At 38.8% G+C, this 27,285-nt stretch overlaps 1 protein-coding gene and 1 pseudogene across 2 annotated transcripts in view; both read left to right on the forward strand.

Annotated features, from left to right (window-relative positions):
• The window catches only part of LOC138141817 (regulator of G-protein signaling 3-like), a 112,194-nt gene that overhangs the window by 38,700 nt on the left and 46,209 nt on the right, over positions 1–27,285 (forward strand). The gene's annotated exons all lie outside the window — the stretch shown is intronic.
• LOC138141819 (large ribosomal subunit protein uL11 pseudogene) lies at positions 19,987–20,592 on the forward strand (annotated as a pseudogene).

The raw sequence follows: 27,285 nt of genomic DNA on the forward strand, positions 1-27,285 counted from the left end.
TATGATTTCAGACAAGGCAATAGCAAAAAATAAACTTAATTAAAAGAAATAAAGAGGAAAACAGTATTTTTCTGGAAGATAACATAGAAGCATGATAAACATGAATTGATTTCAGTGCTTAACATACATGTTCCAAATAACATAGTTTCTAAATATGGAAGGAAAAATTAAATTAATTATAAGGAGAAACAGTAAAACTATAATAGTGGGGGACCTAACTATATCCTTATTAGCCTTAGAAAAATCTAACAAAAAAAAACAAGAAAGAATTTAAGGACTTAAATAAAATTTTAGAAAAATTATATTCTATAGACCTCAATAAAAAGGTATACATACATATTCTTAGCTATGTCGTGGTACCTTTTCAAAAATCAGTATGTTAGGACATAAATACCTTACAAATGTAGAAAAGTAGAAATATTATACACATCCTTTGCTGACCACAATGCAATAAAAATTATATTAAATAAAGGACCATTGAAGAAACAATTAAATTTAATTGGAGACTAAATAACAATATTAAAGAATGAGTTAAAGAATTAATCATAGAAAAAATTTCATTAAAAATAATAAAGTCAATGAGAGAAAATGCAGAAACTTTGGGGATGAAAAAGTAGAGAAAAATGTATATATCTCACTTCTTATATTAAGGATATAATATATTAATATCTGTATGATATATAACATGATATTTATATAATATAAAAATATTAAGAGAAAGAACAGGTCAATGAATTGGGAATGTAACTTAAAATGTTAGAAAACTAATAAATTAAAAAAACTCAAAATAGAAATCCTAAAAATCAAAGAAGAGATTAGCAAAATTAAAAACAAAAATGATCTCATAGATAAAACTAGGAGTTTAAAAATAATAAAATTGATAAATCATTAGCTAATTTAATTAAAATAGAAGAAAACCAAATTACCAGTATCAAAAATTAAAAAGGAGAACTCACAACATATGAAGAAATAAAAGCTATTAGAAACTATTTTTTTGCCCAAGTATGTGCTAATAAAACCAACAGCTTAGTGAAGTAATAAAAATTTTCAGAAGTATAAAATGCACAAATTAACAGTACATGAAATAGAAAATTAAACCCAGTTTTTAGAGGAAGAAAATGAACAAGTCACAAATGAAATTCCAAAGAAAAAAGCTCTTGGGGTGGCTAGGTGGCACAGTGATTAGAGCACTGGCCCTGAAGTCAGGAGGACCTGAGTTCAAATGTGACCTCAGACACTTAACACTTAGTAGCCATGTGACCCTGGGCAAGTCACTTAACCCCAATTGCCCTACCCTCTCCCCTCCAAAAGAAAAGCAAAAAAAAAAAAAAAAAGAAAAGAATTCTAAGACCAGATGAATTCACAAGTGAACTATATCAAACATTCAAGGATCAATTTTTTTTTTGCCTTTTGGAGGGCAATTGGGGTTAAGTGACTTGCCCAGGGTCACATGGCTAGTTTTTGTGTTAAGTGTCTGAGGCCACATTTGAACTCGGGTCCTCCTGACTCCAGGGCCAGTGCTCTGTTCACTGTGCCACCTAGCCACCCCGAACAATTTCAATATTACTTACACTGTCTGCAAAAAAAGAGATATTGTCAGATTCCTTTATGACAGGGAGAGTCAAAACTGGAAAAAAAAAAAAAAGAACCTACCAATATCCCTAATGAACATATATGTGACCATTTAAAATATTTGCAAAGAGGCTAAAACAACATACTACAGGAATACCATTACAAGATTGCCTTGATAACCAGGAATGAAGAGATGTTTTAATATTAGGAAAACTATAAATTTAGCCATATTAATATTAAAAATAAATGTCATATGATTATATCGATAGATAAAGAAATGGTTTTTAATAAAATTCAGCTTCATTGTTTTCTAGTTAGTCCTGCTGGACTTTGGAACAGGCAGAGACTTTTCCATTTTTAATATACCTTCCCATTCCAGATTTTGAATGATGTGTTTTGAGTTACTGTAAGGAGATGAATAAAGCTCCTGATTGCATTTAGTTTTGAGAAAGCCACTTGCATTTTGCTCACTTTCTTATAAGCCCTCTGTTGTGCCTTTCTTATTCAACTTGATACTGTTATCTCTTTCTTTGCCAAATACCGAGCCTGCTAGACCAAATAACAAATGTGATTCGGAGTAATCTCATGGCCATTTATACTAATTTGAAGATGTTATGTCTAGGCATTTGTTCCCCAGATTCACCCAGCAAAGGAAAGAGTTTGAGGAATAGAGAAATATAGGCTGGGATGGGAGACAAATACTTTTCTACTTTACAACAAAGAAATGACCTCCCTGATTTATTCCTGCTTAGGAAAACTGATGCATACCAGTCTAACACATTTGAACCAAAGGTGGGTAGGTGGGAAGGGGGAGATGTCACAGGATCATAATCAAAGGGAGGCAGTGAGGATCATGGAAAGAGCAGTGTGGTCAGTATCTTGAGCTCTGGGTTCTGGTCACAATTTTCCATATTGTGAACATCTGTAAAAAGAAGGTATTGAACTAGATGGTCTCAGAGGGCCTTTCTAGATCCACGATTCCGGCAACAACTCTAAATTAGGCTAACGGGGTCTCCATAAAGGTTTGGAGGCAGCTGCTTCAGAGTTTTAACAAATGGTAATAAAATACATTGCCCTTAGAAATGCTTAAAAATGATTTATCTGATGATATGGCCAAGCATGTTATGTAGGTAGGCTGCAGGAGAGGAAGGTCAGAGAGCTCTGTACAAGGTTACTGTGCTCATTTCCTGTTGGTTATAGGGTATCCTTCCTGGGATAAGCTTTTGTGCTGTTGTGATATGGGGGCCCCAGTTATGGCGACAGAGGTTCCTGGTTGTGGTGGAGAGAGTGTAGACAGGATTAGGCAGCTCTGGGACTCTTCCCCCAGGAGGCTTAATTCCTTTTCTACTTAGTACTTTGTTAAGGAGTTGTTGTGTCTGCTTAATACTTTGGGGTACATTTTGTTTTTTCATTTTTTTCTTCCCTTTCTCTTCATAGCTTTCTTTTATACCTCTGTATACTTACCCTTTTATCTTCTTATGGGGAGATGACTTTTCTTTCTCTTCCTAGCATAACTTTTGTAAAATTCCTATATGTTCATGATGCTTTGGGTCAATATTCCCTAGAACAGAAATGTCAAACATGTAGCCTGCCACACTTCTGAATGTGGCCTGAATCATACTGAAGTATACTTCTTTTGAGATTTTAATGTTTTAATGAAACATAGAATATATAAACGTGTATGGTTTTCTAAGTCAATATGTGGCCTGGGAGGTTCCTTATGTATGGTTAGTGGCCTCTGTTTGTATTTGGCTTTGATATCACTGCTCTGGAATATCTTGCATAAAAAGTTTTCTGTCCTCAATTTAACATGAGCATAGAAAAAAAAGTGTTGCTTTGGACAATCACCAGGTATTTGTTGTGTTTAGACTATGTAAGGTACCATTTCAGATATCCTATTGTGGGAATTACAGAAGAAATATAACTTGGATTCTGCTTTTAAGAACTTTACAGTCTAGGGAGATGACATGTTAACATGAAAAGATAACTAATGAGATAAAACCATGTATAATAAGCATCAAATAAATTGGGAAGGATATGAATGCTTTGAAAACTAGAAAGAGGAAAAAAAATCAGAGATGGCCTCATAGAGGAAGCGGAATATGAGCTGAACCTGGAAGGATAGGCCAGGATTTAGACAGACAGAAAGAAGGGGAGAATGGCCTGGATAACAGGAGGCAGTGACTAGGCAGAATCCAATTTAGCTGAAATAGAAAATTTGTACATAGAAGTGCTAGGAAATAGATATTACTGGAAAGGTGGGTTGTGACTAGATTATTGAGCCTAGAATGACAAGCAAAAGAATTTGGGCTTGCTCTTAGAGGCAGCAGGGGTCTTTGAAAATTTTTGAGCATGTCGAAAGTAGCATTATAGGAAGATGAGTTTGGGGGATGACATTTGTGGTGAAGCCTGAATCATATTAAGCAGGAATAAAAGGACAGCTCCATGTTTTCCCTGTAGCACTGTCCTTAAGCATCCCAAAGTGGGGAAACTGAGGGTGCATGGTGTCAAAACAGGACATTGAGCTACACAGAATACTAGAAATCTATTTCATTTTCCTCTGAGTTAGTTTGACCACGAAGCAGTTACTATCTTGACATTCCCCTGTGGCAGTTAGGGAGGGAAACTAGAGAATGATAACTAATATCTAACTACCCAGATGCTTCTGTTTGCTGTCTGGTTGTCTGACTAGTTACAGATATGTAGATAATAGAGTTCAGCAGCAAAGGCAGATTCAGATGGGTTGAAGTGAACTCACTGAAGTAGACAGAAAGCTAATTCCAGTTCTGTCTGGTTCCACAGAAACTCCACCCTCACAGCTCTTTCCAGCAGGAGGCAGCGCCAGCCAACTCAGCCTGTGAAACTCAGCCTAGAAGCTTTACATCATCAGGACAGACCCTCACTGGATGATCAGACCCAAGGGCAGGACTCTGCTTCTAACAACTTGACCTGTTCTTGGGTACCCTCCATTTCACAGTAACTTCAGCTCAATGTGGAGGACTAAGATGGTGGCCTCGATGGCAGGCAGGGCTGTCCCAAGAGAGGGCCGGCCTCCAAGGGAGTATGCGGATTGGTACCTGCTTGTCCCCAACAGAGGAGGCTTAGAGGAGACTCGATGGAGCTCTTACTGATGAGGAAGAAATGAACAAAATCCCATCTGTCCTTCCTCATTCCCTGTAATACCTCCTTCTCCCTTGGAAGGGCAGGGAATGGCTTGAGGGACTTTATAATCCAGAATAGCAGTAGGTTCTAGGAAGCCTCCTATTTTCAGAAGGCTTGGACTTAGGTTTATGGGAAAAAATGGTGTAACCATTGAAGATTGTAGGCTCAGGAATAGGGGAGTTAGGTTTCTGGATGGGAAGAGAAGATTAAATATCCCTCCCAGTTCCCATCAGTACAATAGCAGATGGGCCAAGAGGGTTTTTGGATTTTTCCTTGAACCTTTCATACTTTGCCAAAGAATATGGTCAGTGCCATGGGAGGTAGGAAATATGCTGAGTTATTTAGTTCAAGCACATTTAGGTTCTCTGAACTGAGCCAACAGGTTTAATATGTTCATATCAAAGAGAATGTGATATATCCTTAGGTCTTAGCAGGAAGTTATATTTTTCTCACTGCCTTAAAGGTGTTTTTCCAAGCAATAAACTCCAAGTTATCCCATTGTGCTTAAAGTGATTTTTAGAGAGGAAAACAAATGGTGGCATTTGTAGAGTAGTTGAGGTCAGGAGTTAAATTAGGAAAACTCTTTGTTTGCTTCTGGTTGCATCAAGAGGTGGGCTTGTCTTTAGCACTCCACATATTGTAGATGCCCTGCTATAGACCTTAGTTTTTAACTTTGAGTTTGGAGGATGACTTACCATATAGGTGTATTTTAAGAAGAATATTTTTCCAAAATGGCCCCTGCCACCTTGCCTGCTGCTGTCATTTATCTAATTCAAAATGGTAATGAAAGCTGGGGGAGCTGTTTATTGTTTGTATCTCAGCAGAATTATCTGGCCAGATCTCAGGGAAGCCAGAGAGAAAATCTTTGAGTGTCAGTTACTCAAGCACACAAACCATCTGACTAGGGTCATAAAGCCTTACATTTCAGATCAAATAAAGTGATTTGCCCACATGTCATTTTTTCATCCCATTATATTATCCCTGGCCCACTCTGTATGATGCAGCACAACAATGGGACTGTGTTGTCCATTCTTTTGTGGGATTCTACTTAGCTTTTTACCTTGTTTATTTTTAAACTCTGGGCTGCTTTTTCCACATGAATTTGTATAGCAGGTAGATCCATTGGAACCAGTCATAGTGGAGGGAAGATTCACCCCTGGAAGAAAGCAAAGTGAATTGCACTAAGGACGTTGCTCTGTCCTTACATGGAGGGCTGGGGCCAGAGGCAAGGTGGATTGATGGGCTCAGGAAAGAAATTGAGGCCATTTCAGCCAGTGATCAGCCATTCAGGGTTAATGCTGAGCTGCCCCAGGTGAATGACAGGTTGAACAGCTGGAACCTCTAAAGATGTATTGCCAGGATCTGCACAGACAGCAAGATGCCCTTTGATTTCATTTGATTCTGCTCAGAAATGACATTAAAGGGAGTGAGTGAGTGAGACTCAGGAGAATTACATTTCTGGGAAAGCAGCTAGCAGGCTGCCTTGCCATGACTCCTCCTCGCTTCTCAGTGGAGGTGTCCTGGGGATTCTTCATGAGCATCAAGCATAGGGCTTGGGGAGAAATAAGGGAGAATATTCCAGGACCCCTAAATTTGGTGTCCTCATTCCCTGCCAGTCAGATCAGAGCATCACAGATTAAGAGTGCGAAGGTGTCTTGGACGCCAGTGTAATTCTAGTGCGACTTCAGCATTTGTCAGATGAGGTGTATGGGACCTAGCAAGTATAAGTGACTTCCCAAAAGTCAAACGGGGAAGAAGTAGCAGAGATAAGATTTGAACTTGGGTGTTCTTCAAATCCGTCACTTATTCCACTGTCCCATGCTGAGTGACCAGAGGGGACACGAGAGGCTTCCCAACAAAGTAGGGGTTTAGTTGTTAAGGCTGAGCATCCATTTCTATCAGAGCCTCAGCTTACTTGCTGTTGACTAGGGTGAGCTACAGGGACCATCACTGTACTCTGAAAAAATCGATGAACCAATTAATCTTGTTTCATTTGCTGTTGAGGAGGAAATATAACCTGGTATCCTTTGCTGTTTATCATCTCAGTCTATCACAAGTGTCCAGACGTGATATGTAATCTATCGAAATGGATTGAATTTAAAATTCATAATCATAACAAAGAGTTAACCCCCTCTCTTCTCCATCCATCACGTTGAAGGCTCCGTAGCAGCCTCTTTACCAGTTGGCCAATTGTCTTAGTTTGGTTTCTTAAATCCCAATAGTTAAGATGAAGAGAGCATGGCCATTTGTTGCTGAGAAGGTTATTTGTGCTGTTTGAATACAAAGTGATTATTTTAGTCCCTGACTTTCTGATAAGCACTTTATAAAGTTTTCATGTGTGACCAGATCCCAGACTTTTCACAATGATGCCTGTTCTGTAGACAGTACTGACTGGGTTATTTATTGTTCTGTTTGCTCTGATCTAGGTAATGGGAGAACATTTAACTTGTATTTTATGATGTCCTATATTTGTTTGTGTCTTTGTGGGTGTTTTTTAAAAGAAAGTCCCACTGTCACAGTCCCTGTGGCACATAGATAGAGAAGCATGGTGCCTGGGTTCCAATTCTGCCTCTGACACACACTGACTTTGAAACGTTGGGACCTTTACCTTCTCAATGCCTCAGATAGCTCTCTAAGGTTGAGAGTTTCAAAGTGGGTGCTGATCTGCATTAGCAAAGGGAATTTGCTCACCTGGAAACCTGCACGCCAATGAAATCACAAGCTTGGACCTTAAAAAACAAAACAAAACATTCTTCAGCAGAAACAAAGGATGTCATTTGTGGCAAATAAATCAGGACTCTTTATTCTGAAAGGACAATCACAAAGAACAGATTGATTAATTAATCAACAAGCATTTTATGAACTCATGAAGAAAATGGAGGGAAAACTTCTTCTAGACTTGCCAGATGTTGGGACATAGAAGGGAAAAGACATCCTTTGAAGCTTGAAATAAATGGAAAATTAGGAAAAATAAAGCAAAGAGTAATCTAGAAATCCTAATTCTAAGAAGTAATACAAGTTCAAAATAAAAATAACTTTTGAAAAAGTTGAAAGAAATTTGTGGATGACAGCTCCATAGTGGGATCTTAAAAAACACTGGGATGTTTGAGGTTGCTGTTACCAAAGACAAATATGCCCAGAGTCTCCTGGCCTAGATAGGCAGGATTCTGATATTCTGATGTTGGTTAGGAGTAGGAAAAAAATGGGTTCTTACTTTCTTGTGTGTATATAGCACTTAGCAGAAATCTCATAAAGAAGGCTTTTAAGTAGAGCCTCTCTCAGTTTGATGGAAGGTCCTCTGCTCTGTCCGTTCTTCGTGGTTAGATTTCTCGTCAGGCATAGTTATCACTAGAATTCTCAGAAGTATTGTTAAATGACAAAGCAAATGTCAATTTAATCAAACTGAATTTCAGATTTCCATCTAAGGAAGCAGGAATGTTTTCCTAAAAAGCATTAAGTGCTGCTGGCATCCTCCTCTAGGGTTACAGACAGAAAATAAGGAGCTAGAAGTATCTAAAGGCCTTTTGTTCTGCCAAACTTGGCTCCCTTCTGGACTGCTCCAGCTTCACTCCTTTCTCATCTCAGTGCATAGAGAAGAAGAATAAATTTGTGGAATCTGGGGTCAATTACAGATTAGTTCAGAAATATAATCGTAGGTAGAGATTGTTGATTATGTCCTCAATTGCAGATGTCTTGCTGCTTTCTTTACAGTTCTAGAAAGAGAAACCTCTTCTTTCCCCCAGCCTTGTCCTTAGTTCCTCTCCTATCACTTTTCCATGTTCAATGGAAGTTCTAGCTCCTAAAACATTCCTGCAAATCTTTAACCCCTAAATTGGTGGAGTCTAGGGCAGGAGTCCTCAGATGGCTCATCTCAAACTATACCTGGATGGTTTGAGGCAGTAGCCACAGCCTTTCCATCCTCCTAATTCCCACCAGATATTCTGATGTTGAGGTTGGGGTATGGCCAAAAGCCACTTTTGCCATCCTTCCCTATGGTTTTTTGGTAGTTCGCCATTTGCTTATGGATTTCTGTAAGCATTTCCTTCCTGTTCCCTACTTACCTAGTAACCTTAGTTGAGGCTTTGGAAAAATAAAATTTATCTCCTTTCCATAAAAATGTAGGGACCCTTCCTCTAGGATAGAATTTAGTCATTTCTTCATTAAGATCATCAGTAACAAATATTCGAGGATTTCTTAGCATAGTTATGTATGTGCTATAAAGACTCTTGGAAGATAGACTAAACTCAAGCTCTCTCACAATACTCCAAAAAAGAAAAACTCAACATCTCAGTGTTGACACTGGTACAAGAAGATTTGTCAGTGGGCAGGGACTAAGCTACACAAATAATTCTGTATCCTTAGTGTGTATCCATAACCTATATGTGTACATTAATACTCTGCATAACAGGTTACCCTGACCAGCAATATACAATTGACATTATTGATATCATATTACTAAATACCACTATATAATCACTAAACATGGCTGTAACATTATTTGACCTATCACCCCTTTAGAGCATTGTTCCTATGGAACTACTTGTAATATTATTTCATTTACCATGATATTTTTTCCCAGGTATGTTTTATTTTGTGGTACTCAGGGAATAACTGAATAAAGTTCTCTTTTATTATTCTAAACTGAATAACCATCAACAAAAGCATTCAAATAAAATTGAACCCTGGATTGTAAACTTTTGAATTTATACCCATTTCATATGTATAAAAGATAGATTACATACTACCTCCCCCTAATGACAACCTTTGGACAACAGTTCTGAGTAGTTCTGAACTGATGTTATCACTGATAGGCAGCTCAAAGCTTTTGATCCAAGAGCTGGGCTCTTTTCATTTCCTTTCTTCCTTCTGTGTGCATGTTCTTCTTCCCTCCTTCCCCTAATCTTTTTCTTCTTTCACTAATCACAGCTCAATAATTCTTATGTTAATTTCTCTCTCATACATACATATATATTATGTATATATATCTTCTCTCCCACCCTCATCTCTTCTAACTCTTGTTGAGGAAAATCTTTCTTGTACAATCTTTCTCCTTTTTTGTTCCATTTATGACCCTTCTCCCTCCAGACCACCCCAATTCTGACTAATATAAATGAATGGTGTTAGATGCTTATGTCAAGGAAAAGCAAAGTCATTCATTTTGTGGGTAAAATTAGTTGTTCACTTAATTCAGCAAACATTACATATGTACTAGAGGTATTCTGTGTTAGGGGTGCAGAGATGAAACATTTATACAGACCTTGTCCTGGGGCAGCTTCCAGCTTAGTAGAGAAATAAAATATGGATGCAATCATGATAAAGGCAAATATATTAAGTGTATTTTAGAAAATTATATTGTACAGAAATAAGTAAAAAATAAATTTGAGGAGGGAAGAGAATATGAGCAATCACCAGGTTGGATTAGAGACACTTTAGGGAAGAGGGGGCACCCGAATGAATTCTCAAAGGAAAATAGAGATTTCAAAAGATAGAGCTAAGGAAGAAGTACTTTGAAAACATGGGGTGTGGCCTATGGGAAGTTTGACTGGAGTGAAAGGAAATAATAGGAAATGAAGGTAGAAAGGTAGTCTGGAGTTAGACTGGGGGTGGGGTGGCTTATGTGCCATAGGAAGATCTGTTGTATCCCAGAAGCAATAGAGACACTGAAGGCGTGGGGGCATAGAAGAATGACATAGCCAGACCTGTGCCTGAGGAAAATTGTTTTAGCAACCATGAAAAGGCTGGATTGGAGAAAGAAAGACTAGAAACAAGACCAATTAGGAGACTACTCTAGTAATTCAGTGAGAGGGGCAGGTCTAAAGGTCCTGTGAATGGAGAGTAAGGGGAGATGTTGAGATAAAGCTGATTAGATTTGTTAGACACACTGGATCTAGAAAGTAAAGCTGAGGGAGTAGTCAAAGATCACCCTCCAAGGTTATGAAACCTGGGTTATTGGGAGGATAGTGGTACCTTTAACAGAAACAAGGAAGTTTGGAGGAGTAGCAGATTGAGATAAGATAATCAGTTCTGTCACAGATAACATGGTTGTGGGATGGTGACAAAGCATCTAGGTAGCCATTTCAAGTTGGTGATATGGCCCTTGATTTCAAGAAAGATTAGAACTGGAGATAAAAGTTTAGGAGATGGTAATTAAACTGCTCAGAAGCTTATGAGATCATCAAAGGAGAGAATATACAGAGAAGAGCTCAGGGCAGATCCTTGGGGGATACCCATACTTGGGGGAATGGGAATGATGACTGAACAGCAAAAGTCTGAAAAGGAATAGTTAAAACAGGTAGGTATGCCAGGAGAAAGCACAGTCTAGGAGATCAATAATATCCAAAAAATGAAGAGAAGTCAAGAAGGATAAAGACTAGGAAAAGGCCATCAGAGACCTCTGATAACCTTGGGAAGAATATTTCTATTAAGTGATGGTGTTGGGACCCAGAACTTCCAGGGGTTAAGAAGTGGATGGTAAAGAAGTATAAACAGTGACTATAGGTGACTAGGTGTTTGGTATTGGAAGAAAAAATATTGGATGGAAGGACTTTTAAGGATGAGAAAGATCTGGGCATGTGTTTTTTGGTAGTAAGAAAGATGCTGGCAGTTAGGGAGAGATTAAAAATGAGAGAGAATGCAAATGATCTAGCTTTTTGAGGAGAGGAGGGGACTTGGGGGAAGATCTGCTCAAAGATACAGATGGATGCATTGACCTTGACAAGGAGAAAAGTCATATTTTCTTCAGAGACTGGAGCAAAGGAGGACAGATAGATGAAGATGTAGAAGGGATTTGAATTGTGGGGTAGTGGGGTTATAAAGGAGCTTGATTTTCTGTGGGAAAATATGTTCCAAGTTTCTAATAACTGATATAAACTTTTGGAATGTAATTCATTTCTAGGCTAGGGACTGACTCGTATACATAGTTGAATGATGTGTGTGTGTATGTGTGTGTATTTGTATTCAGGACAAGTGAGTACACAAGGGGCAAATGCTTGGTCAAGGGAGACTTCACAGAGGAGGTCAGATTTAGAGATTATGTAGTCCACACAGGAAAAACTAAGTGATGAAGAATATCTGCTGTTTATACTATTATATATAGTTAGTTGAACAACTTATAGAGCTTGTCTATCAGGATATATCCCTTGGATAATCACTATAAAGGGACGAGTTAGGCCCAAAATTAGGTAAGAGAAGGAGAATGAGTTAGATTTCCTATAAGAAATTGCAGAGTTCCTTTAATAATTTCTTCTTGAAAGAAAGGTCCATCCTTTTAATGCTATTGTTTGACCATTGTTGGGAAGATGATGATCCAGGAAAGGATACTGATATGGCATGGCCAGACAGGTAGGGTATTATGAGAGAACAGTATCCAGAAGAAGAAGGTGGTCAACAGTATCAAATTCTACAGAGGATGAAATAAGGAGGATGAGAACGGAGAAAAAGCCAGTGCATTCAGCAAGTAAGAGATCATTGGCAACTTTGGAGAACAGTTTTAATTGAGCAATGAAGTCAAAAGCCAGGTTGCAAAGGACTGAGAAGTGAATGAGAGGAAAAAGAAGTGGTGGTAATGACTGTGCGTAGTTTTTCTAGGAATTTGACTCTGAAAAGGAGTAGAGATATATAATACTAGCTTGAAGAAATGGTATGGTCAAGTGAGGGGGTTTTAAGGATAGAGGAGAACTGGGAATATTTATAAGCAGAAGGGAGGAACCAGTAGATGGGGAGAGAGTAGGATGGTCATGGGAACAATTCACTGGAGAAGATAAGACGGAATGGGATCAAGGATGTAAGTAGAAAGATTGATCTTGGCAATGAGAAGAGTTGCCTCTTCATCAGAGACTAGAGTAAAAGTAGAGAAGATAGTGATGATTTTAAGGAATTATGGGATGTATTAGAAGGGGAGAAGAAGGAGCTTAAGTGAAGAGTGAGTGGCCTCTTACTTTTTCAGTAAAGTAAGAGACAAAATCCCCTTCTAAAAGGATGGGGGAAAATATAGCTATGGAAGAATGGAGGAATGAAAAGAAGGCTTGGAATAGCTGCTGTGGAAAATATAGAGAATTAGGGAGGAGTAAAAGGATTGCTTTATATCAACGAGGGCCCATTTGAGAAAACATAAACTTATGGGAGACCCAGTCAGCCCAGTGGCATGACTTCTTTCAGTTCCATTCAGTGGAATATGAGTAGAAGTGGAGAAGAAAGTTGGAGGAAACAATCTAGGGATGAGGTGTGGCAAGGTACGAGCTAGGTTAGGACAAAGGGGTAAGGGATATGAAGAGGACAGCATGAAATTGAGCTGGTTAACTATGGGGTCAAGATTGTGAAGAGAAGAAAGTAAAGCTAGAATAGGGAGAGTGTTGGGCTTAGGAGAGTTCTGAGGAATGGAGAGATCAGAAGTCATGGTGAGGACAAATAATAGGTTTTAGAGGAGTAAGTCATAGGGACAGATGGAATACTGGAAGGTTATGGTAGGAAGAATTTAAGAATTCTTCATGGTAAGAGCGAGACACTTAGAGGTGATGGTGAGGTCAGTACTGTGACTATTCTTATATATGACTGAGGTGGAGTGAGAATGTCATAGGAATTGAGATTAAAGGAGTTGGGAGTTGGGAGGCCAGAGTGTTTAAGTGAACATTTTTATCTATGTAGAAATCCTCCAGGTTCAAAGCAGGGATAAAGATAGAGGGAAATAACAAATTCCTTGAGAAAGAATGGGCAGTGACTTAGAGGGCCATTTGATAACTGCCATCAGGATCTGGATAAGGTGATGTATCTAGATAGGATGAATCTCAAAGGAGAAGAGGTTGTTGACTGGTGGTGGCAGAAGGAAAATGTGGAAGTGGCCTGGGGGGACAATTTATCCTGCAGAAGGGGGAAGGGGCTTCTATTACTGGAAAGGATGAGCAGGGACTCAGTGTCTTCTGGGGAGAACCAGGTCCTTGTGACTGCAAGAAGATGGTAGGAACACAAGAGGAAGAGATTTAAGATGAAGGGAAATTTGTTAATGATAGAACATTGTTGGGGGCATAATGAAGAAGGAAAACCAAACTGGATTGGGATTTGGGAGGGGTGGGGCTGAGATGAATGGGAAGTAGTAATGGGAGAGGGGGTGGTTTTTATCATTACACAGAGCTTTGCATCTAGTTGGTACTTAATAAATGCTTCTTTCATTCATTCCCCTCTACCTTGTGGGGAGGTGGTGGGGAGATGAGGGAGTGCAATGTATATTTATGGGATTTTAGAACTGGAAGGAACCTTAGAGAATGTTTAGTCTGATGCCTTGATTGTACAGTTGCTAAAGACTTGGGGCAGGGAATGACCTACTTGAGGTCATACAACTGGGTATATAGCTGAGCTGCAGCTGTATAATTAATATTTTTTTTGACTCTTGTACCATTTTTTTTTGTTATACCTTTTTCTGTTATACCTCATTGCCTCTCTGTGCCTGATAATTTTTGAAAACTTTGCCAGGGAGGGTGGAAGGGACAAATGGTGTCAGATATATTTTTTACTTTCCCATCTTAGCAGTACACTATGTTGTCCTTGGGAAATTTAAGTTACCGTTTCAGGCTGTAATGGAAATAGCAAGAAATCAGCTAAGGAATTTGGAAGAACTGGCCTAGCTGATTGGTTTGCCTATAAATTCCTGGCTGCTTTTGCTGGAGCAGAATGAATGGGGCCCTGATGAATCACCTGGACCTTGAAAAACATGGGACTAGTGAAGAAGCACCCTGTGAAATCTGCCCTAAAAATAGCTTTCAGGCATAGAACAATTCTAAGGAGGAGGTGGGTCCCTGCCTGGGTGGAGCAGTGGCTTCTCAAACCCTTCCTGCTACTTTTGCTTAGGTCATGGTTAGAGTACACAGAAGATTGGCTGGAGAATCACTTTATCCGAACTGTATAACCTATCCCTTCTATACCCCAACACTATCCAGAAAGGGCCTGGCAGAATGAAGGGAAGAATTAGTCTGGGTTTTTTTTTTTTCCAGGATATAAGTTTTTTTTGTTGTTGTTGTTTTATTAGGGTGAGTACAGGCTCCTCTACAGGTTTCTTATTGACCCTGGACAAAAACAGAGCCTGGGAATTCTAGGAGTCCGGATGGGAAGACACTTCCTTTGAGTCGCCTTTCAGACTCCTAGTCCTCTGGCTAGTGTCCTTTTGGCCTTGACTTCTGCTCTAATCCTCCTTTCAGCTCTGCTCACTTCCTTTTGGAAACATTGCTCCTCCCTAGATGAGCCTTGGTTCATGTCTTTAGGCGTTAGAGTCAGGAGAGGGGGGAAGGAGATTAGTCTTTGATGGGACTAGTGTCTGATGAGAACTCAGGGAGAAATCTGGTGGCCTTTCCTAGGCTTAAGGACTTCCTTTCCACCTCTTTGTCACGTGTTGGCCTTTAGTGGGAGCAAGGTCATCTGGGGAAGGGGAAGAAAAAAACGTTTCTCTATTTCCTTCTGCTGCTTAAATAGGGAAAGCCACATCATACAACAAAGGTGAGATGAAGTTACGATTTGGGAAAGAGGTCAGATCTTGAAATTTGTGGTGCTTGAGTCAACTAGTGTATTTGGTGTATTCTAGTAGCATCTTTGGGGAGGCTTTCTCTTTTAGAACCCACAGTATGAAATCTCAGGTTTGAGCTACCTGAAGAATGTCATTTTTTATGGTTCATAGAAAGAGCCCTCTGGAATCTAATAGCTTCCCTCTTCCATCCTTACTTCCTTCTGTAGCCAGACCCATATAGTCCTTTTCTACTTTCCTCTTACTTACTTACTTACTTACCTTACTGCTGAACTTATCAGTTCCCACTGAAAGAGGAGAATTATAATGTTGTATCCTGCAACTGTAAGTGCTAAAGTCCTCAATGTTCAAGTCATGAAAAAATCTGAACTGTTAAGGTGACAGTGAAACTATGAGAGCCTAAGAATTTTTCAGGCCTTTCGTACTAGGATCAGTCTGCTTGGAAGTAAGAATGACTGGATTTGGTGACTAAGACTTTGATGAGACTCAGCACTTTGGGAACTGGAGTCAGCTTGGGACCCATCCATCCATATCAGAACAATATGATAAGTTAGTGATGAGCGGCTGAGGCTTTCTCACCCACAGATAGAATGGAAGCTCCTTCAGGACAATAATGGCACTCCCATGGCCTAGTATAGTGCTTCACGGGACGTCATAGATTGTTAGAGCCGGAAGAAACTTTAGTCATCTAGTCAAGCCCTCTTAAAGGAAATTGGATCTGGGGAGACTGTGATTTACCTGAACTCATATGGTAAGTAGGCATTCCATGAATAATTGTTGATTGTTTGAGAGATATATAGCAAAACAAAACTTTTGGTAGCACCTTGGAGGCACATGCACCATTAATTTAGTATGGTATAGGTTGGGACAGATAAGAGCCCTGGGACAGAATTAAAGGAAAACTCAAGCTGATTATCTGGCACATTTTCCTGGTGGTGATGAATACAATTGGATTATGAACTGGGCTCCCCAGGGACCAGGGTGGAAATCTCATTAATTAGGAATTGAACACTAGCCCAGACTCTGCTGCAGAAGGTATTCTGTTGAAGCTGCGGAATTTTCTTTCCTGGAGCTGCATCAGGGTCTGCTTTCCTAAGGACCTGCTCTTATTGGCTTAAAGTAACCATGAAGGGCTTTTACCTTCTTCATTCTTATCCCCAAACATTTGGGTATATGAGTGCAGTTTTTACTCTGATAGGTTGCCATTCTTTCCTTTTCTCCTTTTGTCCCAGTGAAGTATGGTCCACTTATTTATTAAGATAAGCTAAATCAAAGGAAACTTCCTTGATGGCATTTTGCAGGAAAATTTTAGTAACATAGTGGAGGCAAGATGGTGGAATAACAGGAAGAAGGACAGCTGAGCTCTTTCCACAATACATCTCCTTCACAAAGATCTAGAAAACATACCAGATCAAGTCCTGATAGAGCAACTGAAAGAAAAAAAATTATTCACATTTCCAACCTAGGTCAGCATAAGGAGACAGAGAGTTCTGTGGACACTGAGGAGAGGATCTGTCTAGAATGTCCTTCACTGAGCATTCTAACAGGAACTAAAAGAAGATCAAGGCTGTGCACCAGGTCAAAAAGAGATTATAGACCTTTGGAGCAGTAGGTGGAGGGTGGGGGGACAAGGACTCTGATCTTGTGCAGGATGTGGGAATAGGCCCTAGCTGGTAGCTTTGTTACTTACTACTCCAGTCTGGGTCACAGATTCAGCATGGACTGAGGAAACCTGTGCCCAGTAGATGGTGTTCCAGGGTGAGGTGTAGTCACTGTTTTTTTTACTTGGTTGTCAGTTATGTGCTGAGCAAGAAGCAAGTTCAAAAACAAACAGAAGTTGTGTGGCTATGACCCCAAGAGTGGAGCAGGCTCTCAGCTCCAGCTTCTAGCCCAGCCTGAAACCTGCAGTGGAATAATCCAGTCAGAAATTCCAGACCAAAAAGGAACTTAAAGAGCTATCACTGTGAACCAGAAGAGCTTTGTAGCTGTTTTAGATAGGGGATAAGCTAGCTGAAGGCTATTTGAACTTCCAGCCAGGGGCAAGCCAACAAGAGTGTTGTGCAGGCCCAGGTCAGGAATTTGGAGAGCTCAGATCAAGGGGGCAGCAATCAGATTTTTCTCTGGATCACACCACTTTGGGAGCACTGAAAGCTTTTAGGGCACCTGCAAGGCCCAAGCTGTCCCTGAGATCCTGGAGGGTACCCCCAGAAAGCAGCAGTAGAATCCAAAGTGACAAAATCTCGACCTAGACATTCTTCTCAGAAGTGTTTAGAGCCTAGATCTAACAAAAAGTATGAAGCCAGGAAGCAGACTGGAAGAATGAATAAATAAAGATACAATTCCACCATAAATAGTTATTATAATAACAGGGAAACTTAAGATACAAACTTAGAAGAAGAGAATAACTTCAAAGAAGTCTCAAAGTAAAACACAGCTTCGACACAAATCCAACCAGAATTCCTGGGGAAAAAAAATTAGAATTTTGAAAAAGAATTTTTAAAAATTTAAAATTATAAAAAAAAAAACAACTGAAAGAAAAAAAACTGAAAGCACTGGAGAAAAAAATGGGAAAAAAATGAGAGCTATGGAAGAATAATTTGGAAAAAGAATTAACAGCCTGGAACAAGAGGTAATAAGAGGCCTTACCTAAGGGGAAAAATTCCCTGAAAATTAGAATTGACCAAACAGAAGCTAATGACTCCATGAGACCAAAAATAAATAAATAAATAAATAAAGGAAACTAACCATATCTCTTACAACCAGGGAACAAAATAGAAATATAAAGGATTCATCAGTCACTCCTGAAGAAACTCCAAAATGAAAGCTCCCAGGAATGTTATATCCAAAATTTAGATATCCCAGAAGAAAAATTACTGCAAGCAGCCAGCCAGAAAGAAGGAATTCAAATATTGAGGAACCAGCCACAGTCAGAACCACACAAGATTTAAAAGCAACTACTATAAAGAAGCAAGAGAGCTAATACAATATTCCAGAAGGCAAAGAATATAGACTTACAGCTAAGAATAATTTATCTAGAAAAACTAAGTATAAATATTATGGGGTGGGTGGAGGAGGGAGGAAGGGAGGGAATGGATCTTTAATGGAATAGTGTGCTTGCAAGAATTCCTAATGAAAAGACCAGAGCTGAGTAGAAACTTTGAAATACAATTGCAGGATTCAAGAGAGATAAAAAAAAAAAAGGAAACATGAATGGGCAAATTATAAAGGACTAATAAACACAAACTGTTTACATCCTTATATGAGAAGTTGCTACTTGTATTCCTTCAGAACTCTATCATGATCAGGTATCATAAACAGAATCAAATTAGACCCAAGGCCCAGGAGTGGTTCTGTTATGTTTCTTTTTTTTTTTAAGCAATCAGGGTTAAGTAACTTGCTCAAGGTTACATGGCCAGTTATTTCTGGGTGTGGTGCTAAGTATCTGAGCCCAGATTTGATTCCCAGGTCATCCTGACACTGGAGCCGGTGCTCTTACTGTGCTACCTGGCCTCCCCGGTTCTGTTATGTTTTGATAGTCTTAAAAGAAGAATTGAAAGGGAGGGGAAGAGGAATACACTGGAAAAGAGAGGAAAGGGAGAGGAAAAATAGGGTTAATTATTTCACATAATTTGGTTGTTCAGTAAAAATCTATACAAACAAGGAGAAGGGATAGAAGGAATGGGCAACACTTGAACCTCGCTCATGTTGGTCATAGAAGGGAAGATATACCAGAGCTGTATACAGAAATGCATTTCAACAGAGAAATGAGAGAAAGGGAAATAGGGAGAGGTGTGAATAGGAAGTAGGGTAGATTAAAGGAGGGATTTGTCTAAGCAAAACAAACTCTAAGGAGGTTGAAGTTCAAAGAGTGATTTAAAAGAAAATAATGGAAGGATAAGTACTAGTTATTGAGCTCTGGGTGAGAGACAGAGAAGAAGAGGGTCAGGGTCATAGAAGCAGATTACACTAAACCTAGAGCACTTGTGCTGAGTTTACCCCCTTCTCTTTCATAACCCTCTTATTCTTTTTATAAAGAAGGGGTGGTAAATGAAAAGAAGGAAAAGTGTAAGAGAATAGGGTAGAGGGAAACACAAAATTAATAATCATAACCATGAATGTGAATGGTATGAACTCACTCATAAAATGTCAGAGGATAGCAAAATTGATTAGATAGCATACTCCAAAAATATATTGTTTACAAGAAACATACTTGAGATGCTCACACAGTTAAAATTACCATTATCAAAAATTAAGAAGGTGAATTCACAACCAATAAAGAAGAAATAAAAGAAATTATTAGGAATTAGTTTCCCTAATTATATACCACTCTAAATGAAATAGATATTTATAAAAATATAAAATGCCCAGATTAATAGGAAATGAAATAGAAGATTTAGCCCAATCTCAGAAAAAGAAATTTAATGAACCATAAAATGAACTCTTAAAGGGGAAATAAAAAATTCAGGATCAAATGAACTTACAAGTGAAACCTATCAAACATCTAAAAACAATTCTAATATTATATAAACTGAAAAAATTGGAAAATAAGCTATCCTAAGGAATTTTTTCTTTGATTACAAATGTAGTCTTGATACTGAAGCCAAGAATAGTTAAAAGTGAGAAAAAGATAAAACAAAACTGTAGACCCACTTTTGGCTTCCAGCTCGTGGTGGTGAAGGTGCAACTTCTTTCGGTCATCCCAAATCTGGGTTCATCCAACACTGGCAGCCACCCCACAGCATCCAGGCCAAGTCTCCACCTTTGTCGCTGCCATGCCACCCAAGTTTGACCCAAATGAAATTAAAGTCGTGTTTTTAAGGTGCACTGGTGGTGAAGTTGGTGCCACATCAGCTCTGGCCCCCAAAATTGGTCCCTTGCGTTTGTCTCCCAAAAAGGTTGGTGATGACATTGCCAAGGCAACCAGTGACTGGAAAGGACTAAGGATCACAGTGAAGCTTACCATTCAGAACAGACAGGCTCAGATTGAGGTTGTACCTTCTGCCTCAGCCTTGATCATTAAAGCCCTAAAGGAACCTCCTCGGGACAGAAAGAAGCAGAAAAATATTAAACACAATGGAAACATCAGTCTTGATGAGATTGTCAGCATTGACAGATGAGGCACCGGTCCTTGGCAAGAGATCTCTCTGGAACCATTAAAGAGATACTGGGGACAGCCCAGTCTGTGGGCTGCAACATTGATGTCTGACATTCTCATGATGTCATTGATGACATCAATAGTGGTGCTGTTGAATGCCCAGCAAGTTAAAAGCTACAAAGGAGACTGTTGCAATAAATTTAATATTTGACAACAACAAAAAAACAAACAAAAAAAAACTATAGACCCAATATCCCTAATGAATATTGATAAAAAAATTTTGATCAAAAGATTAATAAAGAGACTTGCATAACTTAAACGCAGGATGGATTTATACCAGGATGCAGAACTGGTTCAATATTAGGGAAACTGTAAGCATTATTGGCCATGTTAATAGTAAGAACAACAAAAATTATTTGACTATACCAGCAGATTCAGAAAAGACTTTTGCTGATATATAACACCAATTCCTATTTAAAACACTAGAAAACATAGGAAATAAATAAATCTTTCCTGAATACAATAAGTAGTAAGTATCTTTCTAAAACCGAATGGGAATAAATTAGAGCCCTTTCCAAGAAGACTGGGGATAAAGCAAGGATGTTCATTATCAAATATGCTAGCTAAAGCAATAAGACAAGGGAGTAATCATGGGAAAGAGGAAATAATTATTACTTTTTGCAGATGATAGGATAGTTTACTCAGAGAACCCTAGGGAATCAACTTAAAAACTAATTGAAACAACACCTTCAGCATAGTTACAGGATATAAAATAAATTTATACAAATCAGAATTTCTGTTTATGATCAAAAAAAGAATCCATCAGATTTAGAGAAATCCCATTTTTAAAAAATATAGAAAATATAAAGTTGTTGGGAGTCTACTACAAAGTCGTACACATAGGAATTACAGGAAACAATTACAAAATACTCTGTACAAATAAAGAAAGATCTGTATCACTGGAGAAATATTATCTGTTCATAGGCAGGTGTAGCCAGTAATAAAAATGGCAATACTACGTAAATTAACTTATTCAAAACCATGCCAGTCAAACTACTAAAAGGTGTTAGAGCTAAAACAAAACAAAACAAAACCAATAAACCCAACCAAACAGAATTCATTTAGAGGAATGAAAGGTCAAAAATTTTAAGGGAACTAATGAAAAAAGCAGAAAGGAAAGGGACTAGCAATACTAGATCTCAATACTAGAAAATAGAAATCATCTACCTATGTGCATGTATGTATACACACATACATATATATACATATGTATACATACATATGTATGTATGTGTGTATATATATGTGTACAGACACATATATATTTATATGCTAGTTAAGAAATAGAGGTTAATAAGTGGAACGGGTTAGGTACCCAATATACAGAAGCAAATGAGCACAGTAGCTTATGGTTTGATAAACCCAAAGATATTAGCTACTAATGTAAAAACTCACTATTCAACAAAAACTCACGAAAACTTGAAAACAGTCAGCAGAAACTAGTATAGCAGACCAATGTCTCACACTCTATGCTAAGTTAAGCTCCAAATGGGTACATGACTGACATAAAGGCTGATATCATAAACAAATCAGAAGAGTAAGGAAGAAATTACCTATCGGATGAATGAATAGGGGAAGAGTTCATGATGAAACACAAGATTGGGAAGGTCACAGAAAGTCAAATTAACAGTTTTGTTAATATAAAATTAAAGTATTTTTGGACAAGCAAAACTAATGCAGTTAAATTAAGAGAAGCAGGTACATAGGAAAAGATCTTTGAATCAAGTTTCTCTGATTAAGGTCTCATTTCAAAGATCTATAAGGAACAGATTTAAATTTACAGAAATAAGAGCCATTCCCTAATAAGTAGTCAAAGGATATGAATAGGGAGTTTTCAGAGGAAAAAAGTAAGCTGTCAGCAGCTATATTTTAAAAATGCTTGAAATCACTAATAATTATATAAACACAAAGTAACTTTGAGATTCTTCCTCATACCCTGAAACTGGCAAAGTTGATTAAAAAAAAGAAAATGACAAATACTGCAGGGGCAGTGGGAAAACAAGGTACATTATTGCTTGCTGGTAGAGCTGTCAACTGATTTAGTCATTCTGGAGGGCAGTTTGGAGCTATCCCCAAAAAGCTATTAAGCTATATATGCCCTTTGATCTAGTGATGCCACTACTAGGTTTTACCCCCAAAGAGATCACAGAAAGAGTAAAAGGATCCATGTACAAAAAAATATAACAACTCTTTGGTAGCAAAGAATTGGAAACTAAGTATCTGTCAATTGGGAGATGGCTGAACAAGTTATGGTAAAGGAATGTGATGAAATACTGTTGTGTTATTGGAACTGATGAAGGTGGGGGATTTGTTTCAGAGAAATTTGGGAAGATTTGTATGAATTGATGCAGAGTAAGAACATTTTATACAATGGCAACAATATTGTAAAGATAATCAGCTTTGAAAGTCTTGGGAGCTCTGATCAACACAATGACCAACCACAATTCCAGAAGACTCATGATGCTACCAGAAACGAATCTCCTGACAGAGAGATGATGAACTGAGTTCATATTGAGAGAGATTTTTTTGGACATGGCCAATGCAGGAATTTTTTTTTCTTTATGATACATGTTTGAATTGGGAACTTTGCTTTTCTTGCTTCTTTAATGGGGTATGGGAAGAGGGAGAAAAGGCAGATATGTGTTTGAAAAAAAATAAAATTTAATTAATTTAAAAAAAAAGTAAGTTGTAATAGCAGTCTATCTAACCAAGGTACCCACATGGTTTCTAAAGAGTCTAAATAAGCACATACATTTTTCCTAGACTGGCAGGCATTAGACATTGCTGCAATCCCACCTCAAAGTTCTTTCCAGAGAACTAGGGGAAAATCTGGCCAAGAGCCATAAGTTTTCTAAGCATCTACAGTGTGACAGAATTCTAGTCAGCGTATGTACCACCCCTACACTGAAGTTGTGCATCAAGTCCTTGCTCTTTCTGCTATTCATACCCTAGGCTTTTTCCAAGGAGCTTTTTGGCTCTTAAGCCTGGGATGGGAAGGCCATATCCCTTCCTATCCCTGATACAGTTGTTTTTTCCCTTTCCTTAGCCAGATAGTGAGTTACTGGCTCTTTAGTGGAAACCAGGCACTTAATGCCCCATCCGCCATCCCTGACTCATTTTTTGGCAGCAGCATCAGTTTCAATATAAACAGACATGGATGAACAGACATGGATGGGTGTGATGGGAGGAGACTAAAATAAGTAGATGTGATTTCCTGCCCTTAGGGTGCTTACAGTAAAATGGGCTGTGCTGATGGACCCTGCAATAGTTCCACTTAGGGTTGGCTTTCTTACTCTTGGCAAGAAGACTGGTCACCCTATCCTATAATCAACAAGGAGTCTCTGAGTGTCTGGTGCTAACTCTTCTATCTTCTGTCATCTATCTGGGTGATATTGTGAAGAATATGTAGGTCTTTGTGCATGGAAACGGCCCCATTTATAATCATTTGGAGTTGTTTCTCTAGTAATGGGGATGGATTTTATATTAGTCATTATTTATTGAATACCTTGTGATGGTAATTGATACTGGACCCTGAACATTGTAATCAATCCCCAGTTTTTTGCTCACTAACCTTATGTGACCATTAGCATAGCTGTGCAAGACAGCCACTAGAGGTTAGGTGTGCAGTCTGAGGCTGTGAGAGAGTCATATGATATGTAGGAAATCTAGTTGTCTGGTTGTTCTGTTTCTGAGCTAAACCACGTTATGCTAAGCGGGTGACCTTGGTGCACTCCTTGGATCTAAAGGTGGAAGCATCAGTCATGCTGTGGCCAAAGCCTTGGCTATAGTTTCCAAGGGGCCTACACCTAGAGCTTTTGAATTGGGATTTGTCATGAGCTTTTACCAGTAATCTGAGTTGTCAGAATTATTATACTCATTTGGAATCATGACAGTAATATTTGTTCAGTTATTTTCTCCAGTGACCCTAAAGTGAGGCAGATTGTGACTTCTGCCTATTTTACATTACCTTCATGTATGTCCACTTTTAAATGACATTGAACAAATGTTGGGGTGATGGGGACATATATGATAGAGATTCATACAATCACAGAATCTCAGAGTTAGGAGGCATCTATCTCAGAAGCCATTTGGTCCTGAATAAGAATCCTTCATAATAGCATACATGCCTCATAGTCATTAAGCTTTTGCTTGAAGACCTCTAGTGAAAAGAACCCATTTTGACTTCTCAGCAGCCCATTTTGTGGAATTGTTCAGAAATTTTTCTTATCAAATATCTCTCCTTCTCCCCATCTCTCTCTCCCTCCTCCCTCTCCATCTCTTCTTCCTTTTCTTTTTCTCTTCGCCTTCCCTCCTTCAACCACTCACCTTCCTCTCCCCCTCCCCCAACCAATGCGCCTAGTTCGGTCTCCAGGACAAAGTGGTATAAAACAGCTATTCTGGCTATACCCTAAATCACCCCAGAGAGTTCTATTTTATCTTTATATTCTTTGACGTATAGGCCTAGTAGTGCTATGGATGGATCAAAGGTTATGTTCAATTTGGTAACTTTCTGGGCATGGTTCCAAATTGCTTTCCAGAATGCCTGGATCAGAACTTGATTCATAGTTCCACCCACAATGATCTAGTTTACTTGTTTTCCTGCAGCTTCTCCAACATTTGTCATTTTCTTCATCATCTTTGCTGCTGTATAGGTATGAGGTAAAATCTCACAACTGCTTTAATTTGCATTTCTTTAATTATTAGTGAATTAGAACATTTTTACATTACTGTTCATAGTTTAGATTCCTTTCTTTGAAAACTTCCTGTTCATATCCCTTGATCATTTATCTTTCTATTGGGGAGATGCTTTTTGACTTGTAATTTTGAATCAGTTCCTTATATTTCTTGGAAATGAAGCCTTTATCAGAGAGACTTATTGCAAAGATTTACTCCCAGTTACCTGTTTCCCTTCCGATTTTTACTACATTAGATTTGTTTGTACAAAACCTTCAAAATTTTTATATAATCAAAATTGTTTGTTTTATCTTGTATGATCCTTTCTATCCATAAATCTGAATGGTAATTTCTTTCTTACTCTTCTGATTTGTTATTTATTTATTTATTTGTTTTGTGTGTGTGGTTTTTTTTTTTTTTTGGTGGGGAGACAGGGTTAAGTGACTTGCCCAAGGTCATGTAGCTAATAAATGTCTGAAGCCTGATTTGAATTCAGGTCCTCCTGACTCCAGGGCTGGTGCTTATAATTTTTTTTTATGATGTGACCTTTTATATCCATATAATGAATACATTTGGAGCTTATCTTGGTTTATGGTATTGAGTTTAATTTCTATTAGATTGACGTCCAGTGTTCTAGCAGTTTTTGTAAAATATGGTGAGATCTAAAAACTGAAGTCTCTGGGTTTATCAGACACTATGCTGTAGTATTTGTGCCGATACATTTTTACCAGGACACCCTTTGGACCCGCTTGCCTTGCCTTTGCTCCATCTCTCAGGGCCCCAGGCTGCCCAGAATCCATCTGGACTGATTGACTGCTCACACTGTTTGGATGGCTCAGGATTTCCCAACTCTATTCCTTCTAGGGAAATAGAGGACCGCTAGGATTTGCCATCTATCCTGATAATGAGTCTGAAGGTTCTGTGGGCCTTATCATCTGCCCTACTTGTCTGCCTTTCAGCCTCCAGGGCACTGCTACCAGACCTATACTGCTGCAGCCTGGGTCTTGCTATCCTCTTTGCAGCTGAACCTTCCACTGTGTTGTCTTCCCCTTTAGAGTGTGAGTCCCTTGAGAACTAGGGCTGTTTTGCTTTTTCTGACCCATAATAAGCACTTAATAAATGCTTTTTCATTCATTCATTCTGTTTGAAAGCTTAAAAAAACCCAAACTACAAAAGCCAGTGCTTAATAAATGTTTCTTGTTCTACTAATTGTATCTATAGCCAAGACCTGGGGCTGTGAGATAGAGGAGAAGGATTGGGGCAGTAGAACTGTGGCAAGCAAAAATCTTCTTGTTTTGGGATCATTCCCCACTACTGACTTATCACCACTTGTGGCAAATGACCTCTAAATCCCAAGTACAGAAATATCAAGTACCTCTCTGTGCCTCTCTAGGAGAATACTCCCCACCCACTGGTTAATAGGAATGTGGGGTGTTCTGGGGAAATTCCGGCCTTCAGTATTAAAATGGAATGCCTAGGAGGGAGGCAAAACTGGAATTCCCCTGAACCGGATTCCTTCCTTCCTATGTCCACTTTCTGAAATAAGATCCCAGCTTACATATCAACAGTTTCTGACAGTTGACAGTCTTGTCTTTCTTCCCTCAATTGTTCCCTCTCTGTATTTCTGTATGTTTTACAGTATTGAGCACTTGGCTGAAGGGGCCCCACAAATCAATCAACCAGTCAACATTTATTAAGTGCCTACTGTATGCCAGGCACTGTGTTAGGTATTGGGGATAAAAAAGAGGCAAAAAACAGTTCTCGTCCTCCAAGAATTCACAACAGACAACATGTAGACAAGTGTATATGCTGCAAGCAACACACAGTCTAAATAAGAAATAGTGAACAGAGGGAAAGCGTTCTGTAGAATGTCGGATTTTAGGTGGGAATAAAAATGGGGATTTAGTGGGGAAGCTGGGGAGGTCGGTAGTCAGATCAGAGGAAGGAGAGCATTCCAGGCACAGGAGACAGCTAGAGAAAATGCCCAGAGCTGAGAGATGGAGTGTCTTGTTCGTGAAATAATCAGGAGGCCGGTATGTGTTGGGGAAAGAGGTGTACAAAGACTGGAGAGGTAGGAGGGGACTAGTTTATTAAGGGCTTTGAATGCCAGAGCATTTTGTATTCACTTCTGAAGACAATAGGGAATCACTGGAGTTTATTAAGTGCAAGTGTGTGTGTGTGTGTGTGTGTGTGTGTGTGTGTGTGTGTGTGTGTG

The sequence above is a fragment of the Petaurus breviceps genome, unplaced genomic scaffold (genome assembly GCF_028583685.1).
Source record: "Petaurus breviceps papuanus isolate PSGF00001 unplaced genomic scaffold, PetGlider_PUasm1.0 90503, whole genome shotgun sequence".
Taxonomy (NCBI): domain Eukaryota; kingdom Metazoa; phylum Chordata; class Mammalia; order Diprotodontia; family Petauridae; genus Petaurus; species Petaurus breviceps.